Source organism: Nothoprocta perdicaria, unplaced genomic scaffold (assembly GCF_003342845.1).
Source record: "Nothoprocta perdicaria isolate Ctin4 unplaced genomic scaffold, notPer1 scaffold_5, whole genome shotgun sequence".
NCBI classification, from domain to species: Eukaryota; Metazoa; Chordata; class Aves; order Tinamiformes; family Tinamidae; genus Nothoprocta; species Nothoprocta perdicaria.
Genome location: NW_020455754.1, coordinates 1246149 through 1261247, shown reverse-complemented (window position 1 = coordinate 1261247; position 15099 = coordinate 1246149). Strand labels below are relative to the sequence as shown.

General features: G+C 37.4%; 1 long non-coding RNA gene across 2 annotated transcripts; it reads left to right on the top strand.

The window, feature by feature from the left end:
- The first annotated feature begins 799 nt into the window (after positions 1-799).
- Positions 800-13134, top strand: LOC112954438. Of its 2 annotated transcripts, XR_003250703.1 has the most exons (4): positions 800-943; positions 9383-9510; positions 11821-11895; positions 12509-13134. It is a non-coding gene; the product is annotated as an uncharacterized LOC112954438 (long non-coding RNA). The 2 variants fall into 2 exon arrangements; XR_003250704.1 differs by lacking the exons at positions 11821-11895; positions 12509-13134 and adding an exon at positions 9684-9999.
- The last annotated feature ends 1965 nt before the right edge of the window (positions 13135-15099 follow it).

The following is a 15099-nucleotide window of genomic DNA, read 5'->3' as shown; positions in this document are numbered from 1 at the left end:
AGGAGATGGGTGGGTGATGATAGTGGCAGAGGTTTATTTCTCCTCTCTTTTGGGAGCTCTGTGCTGCTAATAGTTTCCTCCTCCTCCTTATTCTTAGAGTCATATTAGGCTTGTTGTTATCCTATGTAATACGGTTGAGTTTTTTCTGTCTGTTRGTTCCACTGCTCAGGCTTTTTACTCCCTTGGTTATCTCTAAAACTCATTTTATCTGAATAATGCAACATCCTACTCTTGGACAAGCCATTAGTTGACCATCCTGATTGGTATTTACATGGTGGATCGTGTGATACCTCTTTRTACTCTTCCACAGGACAGTTGTGCTACCGGCTACAAAATCTTTCCGATRTGTAGGAGTACACTTTTTTTTTTTCTTGGTTTTCTATAGAATCATGGAGCCAAATGCTTATGTGAAGGCTGTTAATTCTAGGAGATAAGCGTCAGCTCGGGCACTGCTCTTGATAAGAATCTGGCAAACTTTGAAGTCTTAAATGGTAACTGCTGTTGTATTATAAAGCCCGAAAATAGCTAGGGTTATGAAAATCTTTTGAGATGTTCATTGCAATGTCATTTGAGCTGYTACACTCTGGATAGCTCATATCTAGGAGTTGAATTCTTGGAAAGATAAGCTATTATGTTTAATTCCTACATGACAAGGGCTATGCTTCAGCATAAGATGAAGTCTAACTTTCCCATTTTTAGTTGCSTAAGTGCAGTTGGTCTATCCCAAACCTTAAGACATGGCAAGGTGACATTACTCAAATCTTTTCATCTTTTTTTTTTTTTTCTTTTCCTTGCAGATCCCTGAAACACTRTTATTAAGCACTGGGAGGTGAAGATATCCAATATAATAGCAGGCAGCACTGAAGTCCTTCRGGAGGTTTCAGTCTGCAGGAGACCTTGCATGGCTACAATCACCTGCAGCAAAAGCTTTTACTCACAACAGGTAAGTCTGTCAACTCACTTTATGCAGGGTTAACCAACATCCTTCAACTAAGTGTTATAATACCATSTTGAAAAAGAAAGAAAATCAGAACAGAGTTAAATATAGATGTTAGGGTAAAATTTCCTTTAGATATTGGACAAAGCAGAACATAGAATTCCTGCCCYGTCTGTAAGAACGAAAATATTTGATGTGGTATTCCCTTTTTGTCTTAGGTGTTTGTTCATACCCAAAGTATGCCAACTGTTTTCTAATTCAAAGCAATTGCAACACGGTAAAATTTACACAGGGCCCAAGTAATTGCCCTTTAGAAAGGGAGTGTACCTGAAACCTGGAGAACTGAAAGAACTCCCAGCACATACAAGCCAAGACACTTGGCATGTCTCTAAGGCTCTGTGTGTCAACCTTTCTATTTTAGTTAAGGAGGCATTTCCTACACCCCCTRTATCTGGCCTATGCAGCTGTAAGTTGGAAGTAAAATGTTAGTGAACATCTCAGGTGGTGTGCAGATTGTTACAAAGACAATTTCTTTTCTGATAAGAAGTCAAAAGTATCAAATATGGCTATGTTGATGAACCGTTAYGACAACTCAGTTTTAATAAATTACCTTTACAAATGCTTTCTTTAAGCTCTTACTAGAATTTCCTTCTAGGATTTTTTATAATTTACTTTCAGTATTTATATCACAGGAATGATCTGTCTTTGTTTTGGTCTTAGTACATGTTTCTTAGCTTGTAGGAAAAGGAGTATGATTACTACCATGTCCTCATTTGCATTCTGAATTCTGTTGTAATATGTGTGTGGAATTAGAAGAGCCTTGTGCTTAGGAGGAAAGGATGAATGATGAGAAGGGGTATCTCAGTATTTATATTGGAGTTGGAAACTGTTACTAATTGTKTTCTCTAGTGTGTTAACCAGTAGAATCAAGTCACAGGGCTTGCCTCAACTTCCTTGGCACTTGATGGCTTCTCAGTCAGGTACAATGCAGCTGAAGGGTGGCGTTACATCTGGAATAGAATTTTCACTTTGGACAAGGTTACAACATCATGGCACCACAACACAGAGTGCTGACATAAACTTAGAAAATCTAAGCTGCTGTATTCCTGAGACAAGAGGTAACCATCTGTGGATGGGCTGCAGAGCAGCAGTCCTGCTGAGGAGGAGGGCTTTCTGCAGTATCTAATTGGAAATAGTACAGACTGTGCCCTAAAGTTTCTTCTCTTAGGACACAGTATGACTCAAATGGGGAGGAAATGTCCATGCCTCAAAGACACTGACTCTTCAGTGGAAAGTACAGCAGCCCAAATCCATTCCTTTCCTGGGTTTGTGTTGCTCTAATTAGTAGGACATCTTGAAATTGCCTGGTGATCCACTTTCAAGGAGATGGTACTTGAGGAAAGCCCATCAGCCAGCTGTTAGGATGCTGGCAGGGAAGTATGARAAGGGGATATGAGCTTGTCCAGAGGGATGGGACTGAGCTGAATGGCTGCATGTGCTAGGCAAAAGGTTGGTTTTACTGGTCTCTGAGATGTCTCCCACTTGCATCTCCAGCTGAATTTCTGAATAGAAACGGTCCAAASTGTCCTATGGTACATACAGCATATCCTAGAGGTGAGCAAAAGGCTTGCCAGCAGTTTCCAGCTTCTTAAAGGAGACCCAAGCACAGCTATCATGTGGATTTTTATTTATTTTTTTAAGTGCAGGAGTAAGGTAAGCGTCATAATATGTTCTGGGTTTAAGCAAAAGCAGRAATATTGATGTCTCCGGACTTTTTGCTGGGGAAGGCTTGTACATAACTGGGTTCAGAYATATGCAGGCTTAGATGTTTGGGATGAAATGGGTAGGCGCTTCAGACCATGTTTCACCTACCAAAATCAGGGTATTGGTTTAGCCTCAGAGTATGTAAAAAAAGTTGTTGCAATGAAGTTGCAGACAAGAATAGAATGAGTCARTTGTTGAATACATAAAATCTGCTTTCACTTTTCATCTGCTTTACAGTCAGACTTAACAAAGCAGTTCTCAGTGAGCAATGTATTTCCAAGTGGCAAACTCAATTATGTCAAATTATTAGAAGTGGAAGAGGGGGGCAAGTTTTGCAGAGATATTGGCACTCCATGTGTAACTTAGTGTAAAAAAAAAAAAAAAAAAAAAGAGTGTTCTTTATTAAAAGAACATCACAAATACAAGTTGCAACATAATGTAGAAGCGAGGATGATCTTTTTAAAAAGCGGTGTTGTAAGGCTGAGGTTTGGTGGGTTTTTTTTTCATACCTTTGTGTTTAATGTTAAAAATGTGTTCCTCTTGAAGTGATAATTATCAATACATAGGCTTGCTGTCAGAACAAGCTGCAGTGTTACTGGAGCTTTTCATGAATCCTTTCTCCTTGAACTTTCATGGCAAGTGCTGGATGAAAAACTGTAAAATGCCATAAACCCTTAGTATCCCAGAGAAATCATCTTACTGAACAACTTTAATTTTGTGTGTGTTTATCTTGTTCTTATTTTTTTTTATCCCCACTCTCAGCCTTGATAMAATTTAACAGTGCTATTTTATTTACTTTATATATTCAAAGGGCAAATTTTTCATTTCACTACTTCCTGAAGGGAAAGACACTCTAGACCAACGCAGTTTTATCACTGGCCTGAGGGTGGAAGACTTTATTTCAGCCAATTAAAATAACAATTACTGCTAGAGACACTAATAGTAACACCCTGATTAGTGCCACAACCCAGATGGTATGATTAAAACCCCTCAGCCTCAAATTATTGAATTGTACTGGCTGCACCTTTCCCCAAAGAATATTTACAACAATATTGTATAACACTGCATTTACATGATGGTTTTCACAGTTTGCTTGCCGAAAAACAATATGCTAGTACATATGTAGGCTGGAATGGAGTGCTATTCCCCTTCCTTGGCTACATTTTTAATGCAAAATAAGCTAAAGGTGTTTGATCTATTGGGATCCCAGGTAATTATCTAAGTATTCATAATATATGCAAAAATGAGTCTTGATGGGTCATGGGTGACTACATTTTAAAGGCTGAATAGGAAAAACAACATATTTGTTCAATGTCATTGGAGTTTTGCAGATCCTTTAGTGTAAAAGCTTTATARAAGTAGTGTCACGATCTAACTATTGCTGCATGTCTTTTTGAGGCGTTAATTTGGCTATCTTATTGGACCACAAGTCCTAGCTATTGTTTGTCTATCGCCCTTGCAGTTGTGGAGGGATTTGGTTATGTTTAAGCCAGCCAGGGTKCTGTGAAGAGCCAGGGAGAAAAATAGTTTTTTTAAGGTTCTGACWTACACTAGTGATATTAGTAACATCTTGAAGAAGGAGGGAAGATATCTTTGTCTTGCTTCTTCACCTGAGTGAGTCTGAGCTTCTGGAGGATGAGGATGATGCCGAGCAGTGTGCGCGCTCCTGCTCGCTATCTGCAGGGCTGTGCGAGTGCTCCAGAGAGAAACCTGGAGGGTTTCCCACTATCCTGATGCTTTCTCTACTTTACTTGCTTTCCCTCTGTAAAAGCAGGTGTCAGGGTTTTAGATGGTTGGCCTCACTACTGTTCTGCTTTGAGTGCTTTAACTGTACTTACTTTAAGAGACTTAAAACAGACAAACTCAAAACACTCTTCATTTGTYCGTACAGCTGTGCTAGGGGTTCAATCCTGTGATCATTAATAAATTATGCTTTAGTTCTGCTTCCTGAAAAAACAATGTGTTTTTTCAGGAAGCAAAATCACATTTCACTGTCGGATTCCTGGAACCCAGGAGTTCTCATTCCCAGTTTTCTCTTGTTTGTGCTTTGCTTGCTCTCTTGATGTAAGCCAAGGCCATTCTGGATCTGTGCTTCACAGCTTAGAAAGGCTATCGTAGTCCTGCTACTAGTGCAAAGGTTGGGAAAGCTCTCATTCCTGTGCTAATATGTAGGCTGTTGGTAGTCKCTTAAATTCTGTTATTACTTAACAGACACCTTGACTCAGAGTCTCTCGTCAATCTTCTGTTCCCAGAGGAGATTTAGAAGCTTTTCTCAAATAGCCTTTGGTCTCTTAATGTTAGGGCTAATATTTTTCTTCGTCTCTTTAAATGACTTTGGTGTTCATGTAGTGCTCTATATAAAAGCTTATCTAATTCCAGTAGACTTGAAATTCTTGACCATTGTGACTTAACTCTTATTTGCTTCTGACTGTCTAACATACCAGAACAGAGAAGAGGCTAAATTGTGAATTCTGAGTTGCTTGACTGTAAAGGTAGAGTCATTCAATTCCTATCAGTGCAGATAAAGTCACACCTAGGTAACCAGCAGCGTGCTTGTGTCTTTCTGACATAAATGTTTCTGTTTCAACTGAAAACAAATTCACTCAAATTSACTATTCAACTGCGGTTCCACCAGACTTTTCATGAACCTCCTGTAATTCACAGCCACAAGATCTCACTAATGCTTTTGTTAGGAAAAGTAGAAAGTGAGAAGAATCTATGCTTAACATGGCAGATCTGCCAGCAACTTGGCATGGGTATRGCTTTAATAGGTTTTGTGGAAAAGCCCACAGTGATTGCTGGCTTGGGAGTATTCTTGTCTCCATTTATCTTAGTTGAAACTGGTGTTGCTGCCAGTTCTTTTTAGCAATACCTATTTTAAATGAATTAAAAGTATTATTCTCTCTCTCTCTCTCATACCCTTTTAGACATAAAATAAACTAAGCATTGCCTTCAAATCTTTTGAGCAAATGAAGAAATGATTAGGTAGTCTGAGCATTGCTATTTGATATACCCTTGGGTTAGACAGGAAGTACTTCCTAACATGCATGATGATCGTGAAGTGTTTGTCAAATACTGTGAAATGTAGGTAGACATGAATGTGTCTTTTTCTGCTAAATTTTACTTGGTAACCCAACACAAGTCAGTGTTGGCTTCTTWTATGAACCTTGTACTTAGCTCTTGTTCTGCAGAGAGGTGCTACTCACCTTGAGACATTGCAAGGGCCTTGTGTCCATAGCTTGCTTGTAAGTAGGGTCTAAATTTAGTAGATGTGTGAGAGAGAAGACTTCCCTACATGTATTTGATGTGTATAATTCAGTTCATACAAACAGTTCATGCAGAAACAATTCAGTCAAAGCCAGATGGACCAGTAGTCAACCTCCATAAACATTCATACCGTTGTTTTTAGYTTCAGCAGTCAAGGCTATAGCAAAAGAGTAGTGGCCTTGGGAGCTGCTGGAGAGCACAACACACCTGCCGAGAAGGGAATCGCTGTGCGCTGCCTTCCTGTTCAGCTGAAATCCCTTGCTAATTCTGCAGGAGTTTTTGCACTATATGTTGCTGCAAAAGAGCATTGCTGAGGTCTAAGATGATTTTCTCACCACAGAGAGGCTGGATAAGCAATACGGGTGGGAGGAAGGGAATGATCTGGGAATTAAAATAAAGAAGGGGCAGATGTGATGGTCTAATTAGCCTTGTCCTGCTTTCACCAAGCTGTTCTTAGATCTCCACCATCTGCTGAATAATTCGAATCACCTCCTTGTTACTGGACTGAGTTTGGAAAAACAAACCATTTCTTAGGACCTTTATTTCCTATTGGTTGGTGTCATTTGCAGCTTGTCATTTGAGTGCTGCTGAAGCTCCCTAACCATCCGTGCTTAGGGTGAATTTCTTACAGTGGCTGTAGCTTTTTGTCCAGTCGATGCTGTTGAATTAGCCCTGATGTGTTCCAAATGATCTCCCATATAAATTGGAATTTTCAAAATGATAATTCTTGAAAGATGGTTAAGCTGATCAAGTTAGCATCTTGCATACCACAGCTATGGGATTTTCCTTAACTTGTTTCTTTCCAGTCTGCAATGTTTCTTTGATGAAAACACAATTTTGATTTTAAAACATATCAAGTGTTTGTATCACACCACTGAATAAGCTGCTGCACTGGTTAAGTCCAGCTTTCACTAGTAAAAATGTTACTGTTCCTAGTCTGAGAACTGAGGTATTTCAAAACTCATCTTTGTGGTAAAGATCCCAGGACTGTGGTCAGGACCTGATGCCTGGCATAGAAAACAGCTTGGTGCTGATGAGGACCTGCCCAGAGTTGGACAGTAGCTCTTCAGCATGAGTAAATKTGCAGGGATTTTTGTGTTATTTCCTTGCTGAATTGTAGTTGTCCTGTTTCAGGTGGCAGATAGGCAGCCTTGAGACCTAGGCTCTCTTAAATGTAGTCATCCACTTCTTTCCTTTTTTATTAGAAGAAAAGGAAGTGTTCTCTCTTTTCAGACAATGTTGACTAAACTTTAGCTATGGACCACAACCTCCCAGCCTTCCCAAGCAAAGGCTCTTTGCTTGGGATGTTTACTCTGTCAGCTTCAGCCTGGTGGATCTTAATATACTTTTATTGAATTTGGAATGCTTCCAAAGTGGAGAGCTTTTATTCTTGGTTGATCTATAATCTGGTACTCAAAGGAAYGGCTACTGAAATACAAGGGGAGAATTAGGAGTTAGTTAATTCTGGTGATAACCTTGAAAAAATGCTAATGCCAGTTTGGGGTTGCTCAAGTTTGTACATATGAGAAGTTGTAAACTGCTCACCATTTCATTTTTTTTTAAATGGTACTTTTCTGTAGATGGTACTTTTCTGACAGAATTAAGATGATGGAGACAGGTGTGTTGCCATGTAGTTTCATTTCTGGATAAACCTAGATATGCAGCAATCTGTTGTCCCTATAATTGGAAGTCTGTTTTTGCCTATTGCTGTTATAAAATGGAAACCATTCTCCAAGTGTGTAGTCTTTTGGGATCTCTTTCTATTCCCATGAAGGAAAAGGTTTCATTCAGCACCAGTTTTGGCTATCTAATAGAGACCAGAGAACTATTATTGCCTTTTTTTTAATAGTTTATTTATCTGATCAGTTATTGACATGACATCTGTTACAGATATTTTTATTTAGAAAGAGGATCACTGGTAGAATACAAATTGTTTTGATTTTACATGAAAGCTACTGCTCCAAAGATATATGGTAGTAATCAACTTTGTATCTGTCATCCCAGAAAAGCTAAGTGATCATTGAAAGTGCAGAGGTTAGTGTTTAGAAGGGTTGCAAAAATTAATAGCGGGCATCATAGTAATAATGCTGTTCCGAAATAGATTATTTCTATTTGCTAAAATCTTGTTTAGTCTTCATTCTGTCTGTCAGTTGAAATTTTATGTAGTATCCTTTGGGAAGTTCTACGTGGTAGTTCTTTTCCTAGCTCTATCAACAGAAATTTTTGAATTCCTTGTTTGAGGTTGAGGGTTTTTTCTGCTTGTTATTTTTTTTTTAGTTGAATATTTAAAAGTACTTCTGACCCAGCAGATTTGGATATCTTTTTTTTTGTTGTTGTTTCTGAAGTTTCTTGAGTCTTTTGAGGCTGTGTGTGAAGCTCCGTCATAATGCTTATATTCCAAATAATTGACAGTATATTCTTAGCAGAAAATATACCATGCAATTCAGAATTTACCTCAAGTAGACCTTGAACTTTTTATGGTGAATTAGATGGTGAGTTAGATTTTATAACTTACTACGTGAAAATTCATGCAATATGAAATAATTGTAAAACATGACAGTTGGGCTTTCCAGGGAAGCACATAAATTACAGGAAGAAAAGGTCATGGATCACCTGATACAAATATACTTACTTTTTTTGGAGTAGCTATACATAAGAAATGTATGTTTATGATGTTCATCTGTATTAAAAGAAAAAAAAAGTGGTGCACTGTATGAAGCTGTGGTATGTTATAAGAGACTAAATTACTCAGAGGATGAGTTCTCCTCCCTGCAATGGTAGGGTGTGGTATCAATGTATCTGTGGCGTTGGTGGATTCAGTTATTCATATTTGTTGAATGTATATGTCTTAACTAAGACATATATGTTCACTAGATTGTGCTGACAGAGGTTGTAGTGGATGCTTCTCTGCMGTATRGATGCTACATTACTAATTTAAGCTRATTTTATTGTAGATGGATATTGTGTAATATGTGCTTTAAATAACACAGTAGTACTAAGAGTATACATCTGTGTATTTGCTAGGTTACTATTGCCTGAGAAACATTTTTTTTATAAATTGTGGCTTAGAAGAGAATATTTACATCTGAAGAACAATGGGGGATTCCACAGAAGTTCTGTGAGAAGCTTTTCCTTTATGAGCATATAAGCCACAATAGATCAGAAGTGAAATGTTGACCCTATTAGAAGAACAGGTTCATTTGTAATGGGTCTCAGCAAGGCCATATATTTTAGCAATTAAGAAAGACATTTGCATATACTATTATCAAGAAAGTGTGTGAGGTATTTAATTTTTCTTATGGCATGTTTGCTGTGACTCTAACTTTTTTGATTTTTGAAGAAAAAAAATCAAAAAGAACATAAAAACAAATATACCGCTTTTATAGCTTGGTTATTTTTTGTCTTTTCATTTAGATGTAATCACTGTAACAACAGACTGAGGGCAAAAGAAATTAAAGCAGTTGGGTGAATTAGCTCAGCAAGTGACGGTTCACAGGAGAGTCTTTATCTACTCCTTCCACAGACTGTGTGCATAATTGCAGGTAAGTGCACTGGCTACGTTTTCTTCAATAGAACAATTATAATAGAAATTATAATTAAAGGTCTGATATTATACTCATGACTAGATATTTGGGTCAAAATTGTACRTGCAGTAGCTTGAAGCCTGTTCTAAAAATGTCTTTGATTAAATGTATATTTTATTGCATGCCTTCAGGAGTATGATTATGAAGCYAAAATGACTCAGTTAACTTGAAAATGGTGCTTGTAGAAGACAGCCATTTTTGTCAAGGATTTTGGACTGTTTTTATTTTTAGGTATTGTCCCAAGGAAGTTTCATATGCGTACATCTCTGCATATTACAGTACTGTGAATATAATAAGTTGCATACATTATTGGGAAAAAAAACCCAAGACGGTAAATATGCGGTTTCTAATACCTTCTAAAAGTTCGTGGCAGAATCAAGTATGTAATTGCTCTCTGTGACTACAGCAATCTCTAATAAATGTCTCGATGCAGTTCACAAAGTTGGAATCAAGACATCTATTTGTCCTCATAAAATCTTGTATCAGGTTTCCTAAGAATTGTTACAAAATCTGATAAGTTTCTGCTGAGAATAATAGGGAGGGAAAGACTAAAGCCTTTGTAAAGTACTAAGCATCTCTTGGTAAGYAGAGCATAAAGTGAGAGAGTCAAAAGGATGTGTAAAGATGCGTTTCCTGATGGTGTAATATGGTTCCCCAAAGGATAAATTCTGAAGAATATATTGCTTGCAGAAATGAAATACATGTGAGGATATATGTAAGCAGTATAGTCAGCAATAGGGCTGCGTCTCTGCTGAAACATGTTTGCAAGTCCTTTGATTCTGAAAAGAAAATGAAAGCACAAGAAGAAATACTTCCCAAGTGAAAAAGTACAAGACCTAAACAAACGTTTCCCACATGGAGTTAACGCTGCATGTGGCCATATATCCTGGTAGGCAACTAGTTTGTTAATAGTGTAGGGGATGTCCGTGTGTGTGAGGAGCAGGGTAGCATCCCAGCTGAAACACCAACACACTGACTTGTTTCCTTAATGGCTGTGCGTTGCGTTCAAGTCATGATTTGCAGTCTGCCACTCTAGCACTGGATGCTATTTTTCTATGTTKGTTTTCTGAGTGTTTAATACATATCTAGTAGCTTGAGATGCTTTTCTTCAGGGCCCATCGGGGGGAAAAAATGAACGTAGGGATACAAAGATGAGAAGGACTGTCTATAAGCAGATGAAAAAAATGCTCAAGTCTTCTGTTCATCATCAGATTTCTCTGTTTTGATGGAACTAAAGCCGTTTAGCTGTTTTGGAATGAAATGCTTAAAATGTTTGAGAAAAAACTGCAAAGGTTTTTGTGCTGCCAAGGTTCTCTTTCTACAGACCTATATTGTGATCAGTTTGGTACTCTTCATGTCATCAATGGAGCAAAATGCATGTACTTTATAGATAAGGGAGACAGTTATTTTTATTGTTAATAGTACTTGTAAGACTGGTATGCTACCACTACCATTSGTAAATAGTGCTCTAATTCTCACTAAGAACTATGTTTAAATTTCTTAAAAATAAAGTGGTTATTTTCCAAAGACTAAGGYTTTTATGACTGAATGATATGGGAAACTTTGTAAGTATAAGTGTGACACAATTTATGAAGTAGGTTTGCAAAAYGGGTGAAATGCTACCTCTGTGTTTGGGGGTGTGTATATATGTATTTGACTTTTGCTATACAGTGTGTTCAAGTGGAATTGCATTCATAACACTAGTCAGCTCCATTGTCTCATTATTCAGTGAGTAGATGTTTCTCAAAAAATATATRTATTTATCTCTTTAGCTTTTCAGAACTAATATCAAAATCTTCAGTAGCTACATTTTCATTAGCTCACACTTTAAAGAACGTTATTGTAACTCATTMAGTAAGGGAGACTGGAAACTAGAACTGAGGGATGAATGGGAAGAAAATTAGGGTTCTAATGACCTAGATTCTGCAGATAGTTCTGYATGCCGACTCCTCTGGTCACAAGTGGAAGACGAATGTCTAGGTTCACTGAATTCACTCCCACTGAATTCAAATTATCTTTCTAAACCTGATATCAAGTGACTTGAGCATCATTAAATGTCTTTAGTGCAGAATTTCTTTGCCAGTTTCAATACAATTATTTTGCATTTACTTTCTCTTAGTAACAATAGGACTCGGGCCACAGAATTGATTGGTAGATAGAAATGGAATGTGACTTTGCATTTTTGAAGCAGAAATTTTACAGAGGATTCCTCTTGAAATATGTTTGTGATATGAAGAAATAATATTTGTCTCCCTGTGCCTTGCTTAGATTGTTTGCAGCTCTGTCAACCATTACTGCAGAGTCTGACTTAAAATGCAGAGGGAGCAATGTGTCTATATATTAGTAAGTCCTTTCATTAAATCTTTACTTTTAAAAATAATTGGTTCTTTTAATCTATAATGGAACATGGACCTACAGGCTGCTTGTGATGAAAATTAAACCTTATTTGTCTTTTAATATGGTGCTATGTTCATCTGTAATTGAGTGGGGATCGATGCCAGCCCTGTGATGGGCAGTAAGCTTATCCAACATGACGGAGATAGATTTCAGGGAAGACAGACTTTGCTGTTTCTGTGTACAAGTGGGATGAGTAGACCATATCAGCAACATTTAATTATTTTGTAGGTAATTATTCATTTGAGGGACACAAGTTTCAGAGCAGTATTGGAGTAGAAAGAAGACCAATACAATTACCATTTGGCTAAGTACACTGTTTGCACTGGTAGCAGGAAAGTCATAATGAGCTTTTCATTACATTTGCATACAGTAATGYTTTATTTAATAATACAGTTCAGTTTAAGCTTAAGCTTTGTCTGTTATTACAATGCAGACTTGAGGGAGGGCCAGAAAGAAGAACAAGTGGGAAAATGAGGGGCCTGTGGTTGCTTCAGTCTTTCTTCTTTAGCTTATTGAAGATTGAGATGCTGTTTTATTTTTTTTTCCCCTCACTGACTAGAAGCTGATCAGGAACCTCCCCTGATTGCCAGGGCCTGTCCAAGCTGTTGGAGAGCAGCCTGAGAGTGCCAGCTCCTTCAGTACACTCACATATGTATTGTGGTCCCGTGACCTTATGTATATAAGGTGACCTTAAAATCTGGCTTCTTCTATTCTGAATACTGGTTCACACTGAGAGAAAAGATTGCCAGCACTTGAAATACTGGAAGAAAATAACTGAGTCCTCTCAGAAGTTATGCAGCATTTCATAATGAATATATTTCCATTCAGCTTGAGCAGTCTTACTTGAAAATGTGGTTTTGTATATGAACTATTATTCATGAAAACTAGATTTCTTTTCCTGCATTGTCCGTGTCCCCTGTACTGTAAACAATTGTTAGCTTCATGCTGGTTCTTAAACTATAAATTTTAATATAATATCAAAGATGCTAAGAGGAAAAACTCAGTTTTAGTAGCAGTATCTGTGAACTGGAAGGACTGGGACAAAAGCAGGCATTATTCAACTGTTAACATTTACATCTCTTAATTCTGGAGAGCAAGTACTGTTGAATTTCTCTATGCCTTTCTAGTGAGTAGTTTGTATAGCTGGAGTGTGCAAGCTCTTAAAAATAAATGTTTCTTATTGTCTTGGCTTGGGCAGATTATTCTTGCATAGAGTTTCAGTTTTCTGTTGACTTATTTCTGAGTACCCTTCTAGCACACAGTACCAAATAATTTTCTGATTGTGTCCTACCTGAATAGCCATTAAGATAATGTACATCATGTACATTAGTATAACATGGTATTTGATCTTCATAACTTTTTACACTGTCTTAGATGAGACCACTGTTCCCTTAAAAAACAAAAATAACCAGATTTTTTTTTAATTATTTTAATTCTTTGTGAGTGCCCCTGATAAGTAGTAGCAATAATGATATTGCTTTTTTGGGGGGGGGGGCAGGGGGGGAGGGGGAGGGAGAAGGTATTGTTAGTAAGATATGCAATTTATTTTATTTTGGTCAAACAGGACTGGTGAATAGAATCAATACAAAAATGGTTGTTGCGTAACAAACCTGTAAGAAAATTTCCGTTGTTGTTATGAAATCAAAAACTGCTGCTTCACAAAGCAGTGGCTTAGATGCTCTAATGTGCTAGCTGCGAATGCAAAAGAACATTTCAATAGCAGATATATTATCAGTATATATGATGCCTCACCCAGGGAAATGGATTCAGCAGTTTCTAAAACGTTATGCATTCATCTTTCAATCCTGTTCAATCAATCTTTCCTTACCCATCTGAGGCCCTTTTGAAAATCTTGCCTGATGTTTTGTCATACAGCCCTGTAACCTAAAACAGTAGTGTCAACATAATAAATCTGGTTTAAGTAATCAATSAAGAAATATGTTTTTAATAAGTCTCAATGAACATGCTTTACAGTTTCAGTTCTCCTGAACCTATATGACAATAATACAATTCTCTTGTTAATGGTTCACAGTTTATATGTTGTAYATTTTAGTTTGTCTAGAGATTTGAACATAGTTTCATTTCATGTTCTTGGTTTAGTTTCTTATGGAGTGTAGATATGCCAGAAGAATTTAGGTATGTAAGCAGCTGCCACCAGAATTTATTGCCATTGGGTTGTTATTGAAATTAGCCTGTACCATCTGATGTTCAGAGTATGCAGAAAACTTAATTCTGTATAACCTTATGAAGTGAATTTCTTACTTGATATTCTTGCACAGGTCCCCCTTAAAAGAGCTGGGTCTTATCTAAAAATCTAGATCTTTTTCACAATATCTAGTTTTGTGGTGTCCTGTGCTTTCTGCCTTGGGGCAAATTATTGGTACCTCTTAGCGTGCTTCCAGCTGTAAGATTTTGTCAATATCTGCTTCACTTAACTAATGATAACTGATTAAATTTTGAAAACACCTTGAAGATTAKTCTTTTTTTCTAAATTATTACTAAGTATCATCAAGATAGCAGCTCACTTAAGAGCTCTAGTGCACAATCCTAGGACACGCATGCTGTCTGTTGTACCAGTTGGTAGTGGTTAGCAAAAAGAAGCTGGCTCTAGGTGCAAATACTTTATAAGAGGACATTTCTGAAATAGCTAGGCAAGTTTTGACACAAAGGCAACTGCCTGAAAAAATGCTGGAGATGTCTCCCGAAATGCAGTAATCCCCATTAAATGCAAGTGAACAGTTGTTTCCCTTAAAACACTAACTGCCGTTTTATGAAAGCAGAAGGGCACTCTAAGCAGTGCATTTTTAGAGGATTATTGCACTTCTCTAATGGTTCAGCTCCTGCACCTTTGGGTTTCTGTTCCCCAGAACACTTGAGGAATGCAGCAAAAAAATGTGCAGAAATGCGCTGGAGTGTTTGTCACTTAGTATTCATCAATTCTGGTCATGCAAATTTACTTATTCATGCAGTTACCATAACATCCAAGTGATAAGTTGCCCATAATTTACACAGATAAATTACACACAGCTGTGACTCATAAACCCTTTAGGTTTGGGGCAGTTCTGCTAAGTTGTAGCTTGAGTTTTGATAATGGAAGTTCTAAATATTTTCTCACATTTTCATTCATATGTTATATAGAATGAGCATTCT